The sequence below is a fragment of the Canis aureus genome, chromosome 18, assembly GCF_053574225.1.
Source record: "Canis aureus isolate CA01 chromosome 18, VMU_Caureus_v.1.0, whole genome shotgun sequence".
Classification (NCBI taxonomy): Eukaryota; Metazoa; Chordata; class Mammalia; order Carnivora; family Canidae; genus Canis; species Canis aureus.
In genome coordinates, this window is record NC_135628.1 from 53854084 (window position 1) to 53869269 (window position 15186).

At 40.3% G+C, this 15186-nt stretch overlaps 1 protein-coding gene across 5 annotated transcripts in view; it reads left to right on the plus strand.

Moving 5' to 3' along the window:
- The first annotated feature begins 2238 nt into the window (after window positions 1-2238).
- Window positions 2239-15186, plus strand: part of NRF1 (nuclear respiratory factor 1) — a 136415-nt gene continuing 123467 nt past the window's right edge. For 2 of the 5 annotated variants that reach the window (XM_077857317.1, XM_077857315.1), the window contains exon 1: window positions 2261-2386. The gene's annotated coding sequence lies outside the window, so the exon portion shown is untranslated. Of the gene's footprint in view, window positions 2387-9755; window positions 9887-15186 lie in introns of those variants that run through there. The other 3 variants (XM_077857314.1, XM_077857316.1, XM_077857318.1) reach the window with 3 other exon arrangements.

Here is a 15186-nt window from a genome sequence, read left to right on the forward strand (position 1 = left end):
TTTAATCTCTTAGGGTAGATTTTTCTGCTTTTTTTTTTTTTTTTTGAGACTGATTCTACAATCTTTGGTTTTCCAGAATGAAGAGCTTTTTGGACAGAGCAACTGGGGTTCACAGGGTCATTTGTCTTAAGAAAATTACTTGCATGTCTGAGGAGGGTGGACACAGAGGTCTCTTATTATATGTTTATTGAAAGTGTACTATGAGCCAGGCATTGCATGAGATGCTGGTATACAATCATGAACAAGATGAAATCCCTGCCCTCCTGCAGCTTCTGGATTATTGAGGATCCATGGTCTGAGAAGTGCTGTGTAGAAAGAGTAATGCAGGGCTTTCAAACTTTTTTTGCAGCTGTAATCCAGTAAGAAATGTGTTTTATATCATAATCCAGTACAAATACACATACCTATGTATATACATTTATGTATCTGAAATAAAAGCTTCACAAAACAAGAGCCTTACTAAGTTTGATGTTCTCTGGGATTTTCTATTTCTTTTATGAAATGTTGGTCATGACCCACTAAGTTAATTTTGTGCTTCATCAGTGGGTATCAACCTGCAATGTGAAAATGCTGGTAATGGTTAAGAGCACAACTCTGAGGTCAAGCTGATGGATTTCAGACCTGGCTCCATCTCTTATTGTCTGGGTTTGGGCAAGTAATCTCTCTATGCCCTTGTTTCTCTGCAGAATGAGATAATAAAAACAGTAGTATCTGCCTCATCGACTCTCCTTGAGAATTAAATGAGACAGGGGATAATGTGTGTAAAGGACTTAAAATAGGGCCTGACACAATAAGCACAGGTGAGAATTACTGGGTATGATGATAGAAGAGCCAAAGCGCTCATGTAGGGAGATGGGAAAATGTTTCTTGGAGGAAATGGCATTAATGTCGAGGCCTTAGGAAGTAGCAGGAAGTATTTAGGTTTAAGCAGGTAACGAGAAGGACTAAAGAGTAAAGAAAGTTCTGTGCAGAGAGAGCAGCCCTTGCAAAAATTATGAGGTGGGAGAACTTCCTGCCTGGTATGACTTGAGAGCTTCCTGATTTGGCTGCAGCCTGAGGGAGAAGTCTGTGGCAGATGAGGTCAAAGATGGCAGCAGGGGTGAGGTCACCAAGGGCCCTGAAGCCAACTCAAAGAATTTTTAGAGGCTTTAACTTATGAGCAATGGGATCTTATTAAGCCCAGTAAGTGGGGGAAATGACATGATTTTCTTTTTTGAAAGACTGCTCAAGCTACAGGGCGGAGAATCTATTGGAGAGCGCAATTCCTGTGGCAGGGAGACCATGAAGTCTTCTGCAGTATCTTGATTAGAGATGATTTGGTAGCACTATCCATGCATCCTAAGGCAATGGTTCTTAAAATTATGGCGTTCATGAGAATTGCCAGGATGACGTGTGAGTAGGGGGCTGTTAAAAATTCAGTTTTCTGGGCTAACAAGCCATGATTGTGGAGACACCAATTCGGGTCCAGAATTTAAGTAATCAGCCCTAGTGATTCTGATGCATGTAGTTTCCTAAGCACGCTTTTAAAAACCAAGAACAAAAGCTACCCGTCATATGCCTCTAACATTAGATTTTCTGCTACCTTCTCCTCCTTCGTTCTCAGGCACCTGCTTGGGGGTCCTATTGCTTCTGACTCCCTGCACACGTACAAACTCCTTGGGAGCAAGGACTTCATCTTTCTAACAGGTGCATCTCCAGCGTGCCCAGAACAAGACTGGCACAGAAAAGGGCCCTCTAGAAATGTCTGCCAAACGAACGAATGAGCAGATAAGTTAATATATTGCTCAGAAGTTTTAGAAGTCAATATACATTTTTTTGCTTTTAAATACCTGGTTAGGGTTTGGGAAACAAAGGTCATTCCAAAGAAAGGGTGAAGGCGCGACTGCCAAGGCTGAGGAAAACGCGGGGAAGCCCGTTCCCGACTGTCGAGGCTCATTCAGGAGGTGCTAGAATTCTCGGGGCTGCGGGGCGAGAAATGTTACTATTTCCAGATTAGCAACCATCTTGGGCTGCCCGCGCCACTCTCCCGAGAGTCCACACTTGACTAATCCAGTTGCCTCCGAGGTTCCGGTCCCATCCAGCCCCTTCAAACTAAATGTGGCCTCCAGGAGACCGCACGGGCCGGCAGGGACCCTCGCCCAGAAGCCCCTCCGGGCCCGCCCCGCCGAGGCAGCGCCGACCTCCCCATCATGGCGGCCGCCGGGCGGGGAAGCTGAGCCCGTGCGTCGCGTGCGTGCCTCCTCTCCCTCCCCTCCCCCTCCTCGGCGGCGGCGGCGGCGGCAGAGGCGGCAGCGCTCGCCATTGCCGCTGGTGGCAGGAGGCTGCGAGGAGCCGGCGCGGTCGCAGTCTCCACGGCGCAGGCCCACGGTAGCGCAGCCGCTCTGAGGTGAGTGCCCTACCGCGCAATCTCCAGCTATTTCAGCCCCGGCGCAGCCGCAACACGCCGCCCGCCCGCCGGCCGGCCGGCCCGCCCCGCAGCCTGCACCCTGCCGCCCCCGGCTCCGGGCCTGGGCCTCTGCCGGATTCGGCCCGCCTCGGGCGGGGGGCCCCGGCCCGGCCCAGTCAAACCGCCACCCCGAGGATGCGCAGGCCGCAGTAGGCCCCAGGCGTCCTGGCGGGCTCGGGAGGGAGGCGCTGCCCTCCCGAGAGCCCCAGGGTTCCGGCCTCCCCCGCCGCCTGAGGCTCTGGGGGCCGCGGCCTACTCTCCACCGTAGAACCCGGGGCCCGGGCCCGGCCTTCCCGCGGGCTCGGGAGCGGGAGGCCCGGGAGAGCGCGCCGGGCCCGGGAGCGGGAGGTGGGCGGGCTGCGCGGGACCGGAGCCGCGGCTCCCCGCTCGCCCCCTCGGCCCTTCCCGGGTCTGGTCCGCGGGCGGCGCGGCGGGCTGGGCCGGGGCGCGGGAGCCGCTGTCTTCTGCGGGAGAGGAGGCAGCTCTTCGGGCGGCCTCCGAAGCTTCCCTCCCGCCGGGGTGGCGTGGGCTTGTTACCCAGGTAGACCGGGGGACGCTGGAATATGGCGCGTTGCCCACCTTCTTGCAAGTTAGGAGGCGGCCCGGGCAGCAGCGGCGGCAGTTCGAGGGAGGGCGCAAAGTCCTTTTGTACGCAGAAATAAGGAGCGACATTGTGTTTTCTTCCCCAGCTGGGATACCGCCGGTGGAGGGGCCTCGGTTCTTCCTGTGCCTGGGGTGGTGGTCCCCTGGGTGAAGAGAGGGGGAGTGGCGCGACCCTCGGAAGGAAACGAACTGTTGCTACCGTAAAGGCTCTGACTGGCCTTGTGCTTGGGTATTATCTCATAGCCCCAGCCTTTCGGGGGAACTCAAGGGTTTGCCCCTGCATGTTGTCCACCTCGCTGTGCAGTGATGTCCACCGCCTGTCTCACCTGTTGGGTCGTTGCTGCTGGTGCCAAAGTTTCTACAGGGCATCTGACTGTGCACATCAGAACTTGGAGTTGTTTGAAAATCTTAATATTTTTAGAGCTTCGAATGATAATATGCTCCAGCCTGTTGGAGGAGCTGTTGCCTGATCTCCATCCATTCTTAAGCGTTAGATTAGAATATATTAATTGCTTACTTAGAGCTGGTGTCAGTTATGCTTAATTCTTTTTGTGGTGAGAGTAAAATTCACATTTTCTTAAGTGTGTAGAGACAATGTTTTTGAAAAACTGTTAAGGTGAAGGCAGTGTGAGTGAACCTGTCAGCTTGGACAGAGCTCAGGAGAATGGGTTCGCGCATCTCACCTTTTTTCCCAGGGCATCCTCTGTGCCCACAGTGATCCTTTTCTTATTTCATGTCCAGCCTTTTAAACAAGAATGCTTTACTTTGGCATTGAACAGTAAGTTCTTGGGTTGTTCTTTACTCAAGGAAAGGTGGGAGGAGGGCCTTGGAGACCCCGAGTTTTTGTTTTGTTTTAAAAATTCAGTAGTAGTATCCAGATTTGTGTTTGAATGTTCTTGATGTATTATCTCATAAGGTAGTGAAAATATGACTAGAATCTGCACGAGTGTAATTTCCTTATTCTATGAGCAGGAGAGGAAACATACAATTAACACATGTAATGTATATATTCTGGGGTTCCTAAATTGTGTGCAGAACTGTTTGTGTCAAAGGACTTTTTTTTTCTTCTTCTGACAGGAGTTAGATGTGACTTTCGACTAGGTCCATGACAAAGACAAAAAATAAGACAAGAAGTACTACTTACTATTTTTTGGCACATCCTTACTTAAAGTCCTTTGATTTCATCCTATCTGCTGTTTCCCTCCCCCCATCTCAGACTCAATGTATGAGAGAAAATGACTTTTTGCTTAGTAGTTAGTGATCATATTCTCAGCACCCCCACCCCCCCAATCATCTTCAGGCCAAGAGTTTTCATAGAAGTAGATTTCTTAGGCGATTTTAAGGAAATTTAGCTCTTGGATTTAGGAAATAACTCTAAAAGCAGGAGATAATGAGAGCACTTATCCAGATCTAGAAGGGATTAAAGAAGAAAGGATTTCAGGTTCCTCTCCCAATTCATGTGTATTCCAATGGAACCCAAAATTGTCGGTTTCTTTTTATTAAATCACAAATATACTTCCATCTCTAATTTTGTTAGGGAGCTGAAGACAAACTCCTGGTGATTTAAATACCTGAATTTGCATTGTATACTGTGAGTTCAAGCAGCCCCCTGGGTTGTTTTCAAGAAGTATTTTATGTGAAATAATCACAAATGAGTGACTGTTTTAAGGGAAATTTAAGCTCCTTGGGGGTCTGGAATTAAATTTTTTATACTTCTTATAAATAATGCATTCAGTAAATGTTGGGGAATAATGATGAACAGTAATTTTTCAAATTAAAAATTTTTTCATAAGTATTTGAAAAGACATTGACTTGGTTTTTGGAAGGGCCTTTAGAAGCACACCCTCCCTCCAGTCCTATGGAGAACAGGAAGTTCTTGCATATGTTCAGCTTCTGTCAGATCTCTTTAGGCAATCCCAGTGCTTTGTGCTGCAGTGGTCTTGTTCATCCACTTCGTGCCACTGTGAAAAATGGGAGAATTGGAGTGTAAAGCGGGAACTCTGGGTTGTTGAGTCTCAGAAGTGTCTGCTCTAACCTCAGGAATTTCAGTGCACTCTCTCTGAGATTGTAATTAGCCCAGGAAATGTGATATTTGAATTTAAATATGTGTGTGAGTGACTGTGTGTGATGCTTATTAATTATATAATTATATATATGTGTGTTTGGGTGTGTGTGTGTGTGTATATATATACATACTATATATATAGTGTGTGTGTATATATATATATATATATATATATATATATATATATACACACATATATATGTATATGTAGTTGGAAAATCAGTCTTAAAAATAAATGCCAGTCTTTAAAAAAAGGGAGGGGGGGCATTAGAAAGTTTTCTCTCTGTTCTTTATGTTTTCCTTGAGAGCTAAAGCTAGTGTTTTCAGCCTGAGTTTACCCAAATGTAATTTTCCATAAATGTCTAGTAAAATAGCAATGAAAAAGAAACCTTTTGTTAAGCTTATTTTAGAAACATTTTATTTAGACGAAGTCCAATCATTGTTTGCCTTTTTTTTTTTTTTTTTTAAGGCTCTGGATACATGTTAATTTTGTGCATTATGTATCCATAGTTCCTTTCTTATTAGCTAGGGGATGGATTATCCACTTTCTGGGCTTTTCAGTTAGAACTTCTGTCCATCAATATTCTCCTAAAGTGAATGGGCTGGAAAAGAAATAGTAAAAGAAGGTGAAACAAATAAATTTCAGGTGCTTCCAGAAGATTACAGCCACATTGAGTTATTGGAAACTTTTAATCTTGGCGCAACAAGAATGCTTTGTCTAAAGTTATTTCAATGTAACGTGGACAAAATTTGGAAAATGAATTTTTGCTCAAGAAAAATAAGTGGATTATATATGCCTTGAAGATATATTTTTTCTGAAGTGCAGTTCAGAATTAGGCTAATAAATTTGTGACCCCACTCAATGCAGTTTAGTTATCAAAGCTTCAAACACATTTCATCATATGGTCTTCTTTTGTTGTTGTTTTTTGCATTGTCACCATGTCTATGTGCCTAAAATAGGAACATTTATTACATGAACTGAAGAAAAGTCAGAAATACAACTTTAAAGAGAGCTTTTAATATATTTTTGAAAGACAAAAACTAGGAGGTGAATAAGGCAGGCCTACCACATTTGTGACCCTTGAGGCAAATCTGTATTCTGTCACCAAAAGCAGTCTCTTAGAAGATAATTGTACCATATGGGATCTCTTCTAGAATCCCAGACCTTGTAGCCTGCCTTATCAAACTGTTCTTGCACTATCAGAGAATTTCTTGATGAAACCAGGTCTGTTAAAGGAGGGATATGTGTGTGTGTTTGTGTGTGTGTGTTTTAGGGAAGTTGTCAGGGAGAAAAGGGGAATGAGTGATTCTGATAAAGGAATACAGTTTTATGGCTTGGGTTGCTCACTGGAATTTTGGGCATGCTTTTTTTTTTTAAAGATTGACTTATTTGTGAGAGAAGGAGCGATCCAGGGAGGGGGAGATGGAGGGGAGAGAGAATCCCAAGCAGACTCTGTGCTGTGTGCAGAGCCTGACATGGGGCTCAATCTCACCACCCTGAGACCATGACCTGAGCGAGGAGTCAGAGGCTTTAACAGACTGAGCCACCCAGGTCCCCTTTGGGCATGTATTTTTAAAAGAAGCTAAAAGAGCTACTTCTGTGTGGGTCATCTGGTGATTCAGACTACTATTTATAGAGTATTTAGTATACAGGCATAGTACTTAGATTAATTCGTACATGCTGATTTCTATGGTTGTAAATGTGAAAATTTTGTCTGACAAAGTTTAAATGGACATTTTCTTAATAACTCTTAAATGGTGTCTGTTGGATAAACTATACCAAGCCTTTTTCAGAATCATGAAGAATGAAGTTTGTATGCATAAACATTTATACTTTTTAAAAAGGAACTTGTATTTTACGATTGGTAATTGTCAAATCTTCGCTTTTTTAGAATTTGGAGAGTCTATTTTGTTGCTCCTCCTGAATGCTAATGTGGTTAGGCTGGCAGCTAAACCTACAAAGAACAAGAGGAAGTGAGGAAATGTCCCTATGAAACATTGCTTAAAACTAAGCAGTGGACTAGAAATGGGGAGTGAGGGACTAGGGAACTTAATTCTCATTTTATATTCAAATGGAATAAGGCATACTTTTCATTGAGAAATAACTATGTCCTCTCTTTGGAGTTTTGCCATTCATTCACCAGGCATTGATTAGAGACATACTATATTCAGGCATGTGTTAGTGCTACAGTAACAACTAACCAGAGACCTTGTCTAGTAGGGGAGAAAGATAAGGGCTCAACTAACTACAAAATAGCTTGTTGAGAAGTAAAATAACGATTGGTGTGGAATTATAGAGGGAGGGGTGAGTGATGGGAGAATAAATGAGTTTAGCGAAGACTGTGTAGGAGATCTTTAAGTAGGACTTGGAAAAGTGAGTAGCTGTTTCACCTGATGGAGAAGAGATTAGAGGAAAGGTATTGATAGTTGGAGAAATAGGAAGTAGATTTTACTGTACTTGAGGAGTAGTGGAAAATGATAAGATTGTGACCTGATTGGGAAGAACATGGGGGAGTTCAAAGATTATAGTTCATTAATGAATGAATGATGATACCTTTAATTAAGATAGGGAATGTATTGGAAGAACAGAAATTGAGAAAGAAGGTAATAGAGCATGAGTCTAGATGTGGGAATCAAGATATGTCAGATAGCTCCCTATTGATAGATTTGGGCTGGAGTAGAAGGAGAAGTGGGGATCAATTAAAAGTTTTGTATTCGGGAACCCTGGGTGGCGCAGCGGTTTAGCGCCTGCCTTTGGCCCAGGGCACCATCCTGGAGACCCGGGATCTAATCCCACGTCGGGCTCCTGGTGCATGGAGCCTGCTTCTCCCTCTGCCTGTGTCTCTGCCTCTCTCTCTCTGTATGTGTGACTATCATGAATAAATAAAAATTAAAAAAATTAAAAATAAAAGTTTTGTGTTCTTGCCAAGCATCTACACCTGAAGGTCAAGTGGAAGAAGAGGGTCTTTGAGGGAAGTTGAAAAAGAATGGCTTAAAGAGATAAGATAAATGGTATGGGTTTGAAGAAGCTAAGGATAGGGGTTAAGGGAATTTTAACAAGGAATTTAGCAACATGAACTACTATGGGGAGCTCATTGGCATGAAAACTGGATTTGGGGACCCCTGGGTGGCTTGGATGCCTGGGTGGCTCAACTTTGGCTCGGTGTGATCCTCGGGTCCGGGATCGAGTCCCACATCAGGCTCCCCAGAGGGAGCCTGTTTCTCCCTCTATGTGTCTGCCTCTCTCGTGTCTCTCATGAATAAATAAATAAAATCTTAAAAAAAAAAAAAAAACTGGATTTGGCAATTAAGAGAGGAATTTTCTCTCTGTGTGTAGTGTGTGTGTATTGTCTTGACAGGAATCATGATAGTGTAAACATAATAGATTTCTAGAGCATTATTGAATATAGGGATAAGGTCTGTAAAACCAAACTTAATAGATGACCCATGCTTAGAAATAGGTCCTGTTCTTCCCCTTATGACAATTACAGCATAAAAACTTTGGGAGACTTTAATTCTAATAATTAGATTTTCTAGGTTTGAGTATATAGTATAGTAAGTTTGAATTTATAGTCAAAATGCAAAACCCTCTTGAAGAGTTTTAAGGTTTTATAATTTTTAAACATTAAGTGCAGGAGTTTTTAACCCGGGTTTTATAATTCTGGGGCTCATGGATATATTTTGGCCATGTAACCCTGATCTCTTGAAATCATCTGAAAAATTTTTTATGTGTGCCTGTGCAGTTTTTCTGGGGAGAGTGACCATAACTTTTCTGAGATTCTCAAAGCATTCTTTTTTTTTTTTTTTAAAGATTTTATTTATTTATTCATGAGAGACACAGAGAGAAAGGCAGAGACATAGGCAGAGAGAGGAGAAGCAGGCTCCATGCAGGGAGCCTGATGTGGGACTCAATCCCAGGACTCCAGGATCATGCTCTGAGCCAAAGAGATGTTCAACCACTGACCCACCCAGGCGTCCCTCAAAGCATTCTTGACACAGAAAAATCAAAGGCCTTTTCGTTATTGTTAATTAAGTCAAATACTGATTGTGTTGGTTGACTGAAATCCGTAAACTTCATCGATTGGGACAGACCAAGGGGAAGAAATTTTGAGTGGATGTCTCAGATAAAGAACTTTGGGAAGATCTGAGGCACCTCTAGGATTAGGACTAGGAGCACCAGAAGGAAGGCAGAAGGAATGCCAAAGCAAAGCTTAACCAATTCCAGAATCTTGCCAAGTCTTCAGGATTCCTTGTTTTTCATGTTAAAAAAAATTTTTTTTAATACTTCAGGATTCGCACTAGTAAATGACTTATCTATTCATGCACTATATGCAGTAGGCCTTGTGAGCAAATTACTATTGTTTTAAAGAGAATGAGTTTTGAAAGAAAGCAAAGTGGTTCATGGATTGCAGTAAAAAAAATGTTGAAGTGGGGAGTTGTTTATGCTTTAGAAATTTACTAAAACGCACAAGTGTTTCAATTCTTGTCATTTGGGGCAAGACATTCTTTCTTAATTTTTCTTTTTTTTTTTTAAGATTTTATTTATTTATTCATTAGAGACAGAAAGAGAGAGAGAGCGAGGCAGAGACACAGGCAGAGGGAGAAGCAGGCTCCATGCAGGGAGCCCGACGTGGGACTCGATCCCGGGTCTCCAGGATCATGCCCTGGGCTAAAGGCACCGCTGAGCCACCCGGGCTGCCCTGCTTAATTTTTCTGACCATGAAATGAAAATACTATTGGCCTATTTTATAGGGCCTTTCTGAAGTATAACGGTAATGGAATACTTTGAGATCTGTGATGATTTAATGCTAATATAACAAATGGCTAGTGCTCAAAATTTCTTGTTACCAATAAAATCTAGAAATTTAAGCAAATTTTTAATCCATATTAGAACTTATTTATCCCAAAATAATTTCATTCTTAAGATTTAGATAATTGGTCATTTTTACTTTCTTCTTCTTCTTTTTTTTCTTTTTTTTTTTTTTAAAGATTTATTTATTCATAAGAGACAGAGAGGGAGGGAGGCAGAGACTTTGGCAGAAGGAAAAGCAAGGTCCCCACAGGGAGCCTGATGCAGGACTTGATCCCTGGACCGGGGATCACTCCCTGAGCTGAAGGCTCAACCACTGAGCCACCCAGAGTCCCACTTCTTCTGATTTTTGGATCTTTGAAATTAGATTAGGAGACAGTTTTGTTAGCTAGGCCCTAGGTTCTGGGGCAGTGATCTCCAGTTTTTGATTGTCACCCATACAAGTAAAATTTTGAGCACACATTCTGAATCGCATTTATTTGTAAATGATGTTCTTATGCTAGTATAGTAATACATTTGTGTGTATTATAAAGCGTATAGAAGGTAGAAATTTTAAAAGGACAAGATAAATATGAAATAGATTTTTAAAATATCTTGCTAATAGAGTTGATGGTTCAGTAACTTTTGAGTTTGATTAGCTTGTTTTTATAAATATTTGTTCATAATTTATGTTTTTCCTATAATTAATGCCAGCAATGTTTTATGGACTACCCTATAAAAGTATTGGTAAGTACAGGAAAACAATGAATGGAGGCGTGTAGATGGCTCAGTCAGTTAAGCATCTGACTTTTGATTTTGGCTCAGGTCATGCATGATCTCAGTGTTGTGCAGTCCCTTGTCCGGCTCAATGGGAAGTCGGCTTCAGATTCTCTCTCCTTCCTTCTTTGCCCCTCCCTCCCATGCTTGTGTGTGCATACTCTCTCTCTCTCTCAAAATAAATCTTGAAAAAAGAAGCAATGAATTAATATATTGAGTAATCTTAAACAGAAAATTTGTGTTATAGAACTTATAGTTAGCTGTGTTTGTGGGTTATCTTTATATTCATTAATCTATAAAGAAGATTCTTTTTTTTTTTTTTAATTTTTATTTATTTATGATAGAGAGAGAGAGAGAGAGGCAGAGACACAGGCAGAGGGAGAAGCAGGCTCCATGCACCGGAAGCCCGACGTGGGATTCGATCCCAGGTCTCCAGGATCGCGCCCTGGGCCAAAGGCAGGCGCCAAACCGCTGCGCCACCCAGGGATCCCTATAAAGAAGATTCTTAAATAGAACTGGAATATTTTATCTTTTCCTTTGTTTTTTGTGTTTTTTTTTTTTGATACTTTGTCTTATTAAACAATTATGAAATTTTTAGTAATTGATCTTCTATATAAAAATAACCGACAAATTAAAGAGCCAATCAAGGTTTGCTATTTAAAAACACTATCCTAAAAAAAATAAAAAATAAAAAATAAAAACACTATCCTTGGGGATCCCTGGGTGGCTCAGCGGTTTAGGGCCTGCCTTTGGCCCAGGGCGCGATCCTGGAGTCCCGGGATCGAGTCCCACGTTGGGCTCCCGGCATGGAGCCTGCTTCTCCCTCCTCCTGTGTCTCTGCCTCTCTCTCTCTCTCTCTCTCTCTCTCTGTCTATCATGAATGAATGAATAAATAAATAAATAAATAAATAAATCTTTAAAAAAAAAAAATACTATCCTAGAACTAGTCTCTTGCCCCCAAATTGGCTGCAGGTACTAAGTCTAAAGAAGAAATAATTTTGGTATCAACAGTTATGTGAGTGAATGTTAAGATTTTGTCTTTTCCTTAATTTTTGGTTCTATATTTTGAAAATTTTTCTACATTGAAAATAAGCTATTTTTTTCTTAGTGAGAAATCTTAGAATGAAAACAAAAAAACCCTCCAAAGTCAGTGATTGTTGTCTTTGGTTTATGAGCATGTAGGTGGTTTTCATTTTCCCCAACCTCCATAAATATAGATAATATAATTATGAACCTAAAGAGTCACTATCAGATTTTGGGCATGCAAGTCATTTATCCTCACTGGTCCTTTGGTTCCACTTGAAAAGTGAAGAGGACATAAATGGTATCCAAAGTTTTTTCTAAATAAAAATTTCTTCTAAAGTTGATTCTGAGTCTGTATTATGATATGTTAATAAATATGGTATTTTCTTAAAACGGCATGTTCATCATAGAAAAGCAAAAAGAAGGAAATTTAAAATGTTCATGATTCTACTATACAAAGGTAATAATATTTTAGTATATATAGTTCTAGATATTTTTCTAAGTATATATGTATATGCATGCATATGTACACTGTATATGGTAAATGCAATAATACTGTGCATATTGTTTTGAACCAAAAATGTCTAAGGATATTTAATTCATCCACTTATTTTGCCCTGCAATATTCTTAATGGGGCAGTTGTAAATCCATTTGTTTTAATGAAATATAAAAGATATTTAAAGGTTTCTCCCCAAGTACCAATTTGCTCAGAAAATGCTTGCTGTTTTGTGCTCTGTGTGTTTTTTGCTGAGGTAAGGGCAAAAGGGCTGGCCCATGAAAGCTTACTCAGTGAAGAATGAAAGCTAAATCCTGAGTTAACCTCAATTTCACTCACATAATAACTCATTTTTTCTCAACTCTGCCCTCATACTTTCTAAGCTAAGATTTCTATATACAGGGTAGTTTCTGAAGTGAACAAATTTATCTCAATATATTTATTGGCTCTTTTATTTTACCCTGGGACCTTCTGAATTGTTATATTCTTATTGAGAGCAAATTAGATATTAGTAGCAGCAATAGTATAATACAAAAGTGTTAAAAGTCCCTGTTTTTTTTTTTTTTAAACATTATCTATGGGGACTTCAAAAGATTTTGTATACATATAATATAGATATTTATATATACAAATATAAAATGCTGTGTACTCTCAGTGAAGTATATGGTATATAGAATTCTAACTTTATGTAAAAATAACCAGATCTTTCTCAAAGTTAACTTCCTTAATTTATACAATTTATTGTATTTATTGATTCTCTTGAGAGTTAGTAATAAAACCCAATTTTCCTGCCTTCTTTAGTTTTGTCTTTAATCCCTCTGGTAGTTGGTTTATTTTTGTTTTTTATACAAGATGGAAAGCAAATCTAGGGTGAATAATTCCTAAGTTGCAGCAACAAATATCCAAAGCAATCTAGTCATTTTTCAAGCAAGTATAATATAAAGCTTGTGGAGGTGTGTGTTGGAAGAAAAATGTCTGTTTATTCTCTTCCCTTTTACTTTGAAGATTAGTATCTTTTCCAGGAGAAAAACTTTGTACTTGACAGTTAAAATGCTTAAGTCAATATCTGCAGATATAGCAAGAGGTAGAGAATTCGGGAATAAAGAACTTGCTGCCTCTTGTTTTAATTTTTTGTATCTGAAACATGTGAGAATAGTAGATTATTTGAAGATAATCCATCTTGTAGCCAGCGTCGTGTATATACAATACCCTTTGAATAGGTAATCTTTGTTTAGTATTTTTAAGTTTTTAAAAAAATTTATTCATTTATTTAAATAATCTCTACACCAAACATGGCATTTAAACTCATGATTCTTGGATTAAGAGTTCCATACTCTTCTGACTGAGCCAGCCAGGTGCCCCAAATCTCTGTTTAGTATTAATTTAGGGCTTTTAGTACAATAGTGATTCTTGTCTTTTAGATTAGCGTGATTTTGAAATTATCTTTTAAGAATAATGATTACTTTGTAATGATGGCTGGTTTCCCTTAATGATAAAAGTTAGTGCAGTTGTTCTATGTAAATATGCATACTCAAATCAAGCCTACCAGCAGTTTCGGAACCCTATATCCAGTGGCTTAATTGGCCTTTCTTGGATGTCTCAGATGCACTTACATCTCCAAAAGAAATTCCCTTATCAAAGTTGCTCCTGTTCAACTCTTGCTTATCTCAGTGAATAATACCACTGTTTCATCTGGTTTTTCAGAACAGAAACTTTAGTCTTCCAGTGTCATCAAATCTTGTTTATTTAACTTTCTAAACTCAATTTGTCCTCTTCATTTCACCATTACCGCTTCTGTCTGAGTTGCTATCATTTCTTTCTTGGACTGTTGGAATAACCTCTACCTGGTCCACCTGCGTCTACTCTGCCTGGCCCATCCTCCTCAGTGCCTCCAGAATGAATTGGTCTTTTCTAAATGCACTGCTCTGGTTGTGTTCCCCATTGAATGTAGAGTGAAGACAAATTCTTTAATGTGGTATCTAACTTTTGGACTCATCTTTTATCAGTCATGTTCCCCTAACCATAAAGTCTTTCCTATTGGTGTTCCTTCTTCCTGGAAAGCTTTTCCCTCTCTTCTCTTTCTAGTAAAATCATACAAATTTTAATTTAGGTCTCTGCTTAAGCATAATTTCCTCAGGAAATCTTATCACGTCTCCCTCATTTTTGTACTTTATCATATGTATCTACATGTCATTTTACATTTGTTTTTTAATATTACTTGATACATGTCTTTCTCATCAGATTGTAAAGCTTCATGATACTAGATCATAGTATTCATTATCAACCACTATGTCTGACATATAACAAGCACTCAGTATTTATTTGAATGATTGTAAAAATCTTGCAAAATTCATTTGTAATATTTTACCTTATTACCAGGCTTTGTGGTGCTGTCTAATGATTTATAATTTTCAGGAACACAGGGTGGGACCAGATTCTAAGTCCTCTAAATTACCCTTGCTGCCCAAAGTTACATGATTATCAGTCTCTCCTTGAACACATCCAGTGATGGGAAATTTACTACTTACCCAAAGTCTGTTTAATCTTTAAGACATTTGGATGGCTAGAAAGCTGAATTTCAATGGAATTTTCTCTCTGCAAATTTTACTTACTGGTCTGTCTTCTGTTCTCTAGGACTTCTAAAATCAAGTATATTTAATAATTTCTTTGTAAAGTCCTCTGAGTTGTCTTTTAGTTTAAATGTCCCTGGGGACCTTCAGCCTTCTTAGAAAGGTAATAGGATATGCTGGAAAGAGTTGGGCTGTTTCCTACGGATACCATAAAGTAAGTGCCTTAAAACAACATAAGTTTATTCTCCCATAGTTCTAAAGCCCAAAAGTCAGGAATAAGATGGTTTGTAGGGCCACAGTCCCTTTGGAGGCTCTAGGGAACAATCTGTTCTTTACCACTTCCTCCTTTTGGTGCCTCTGTCGTTCCTTGACTTGGTGCTGTATCACTCCAGTCTCTGCCTGTATGACCACATTGT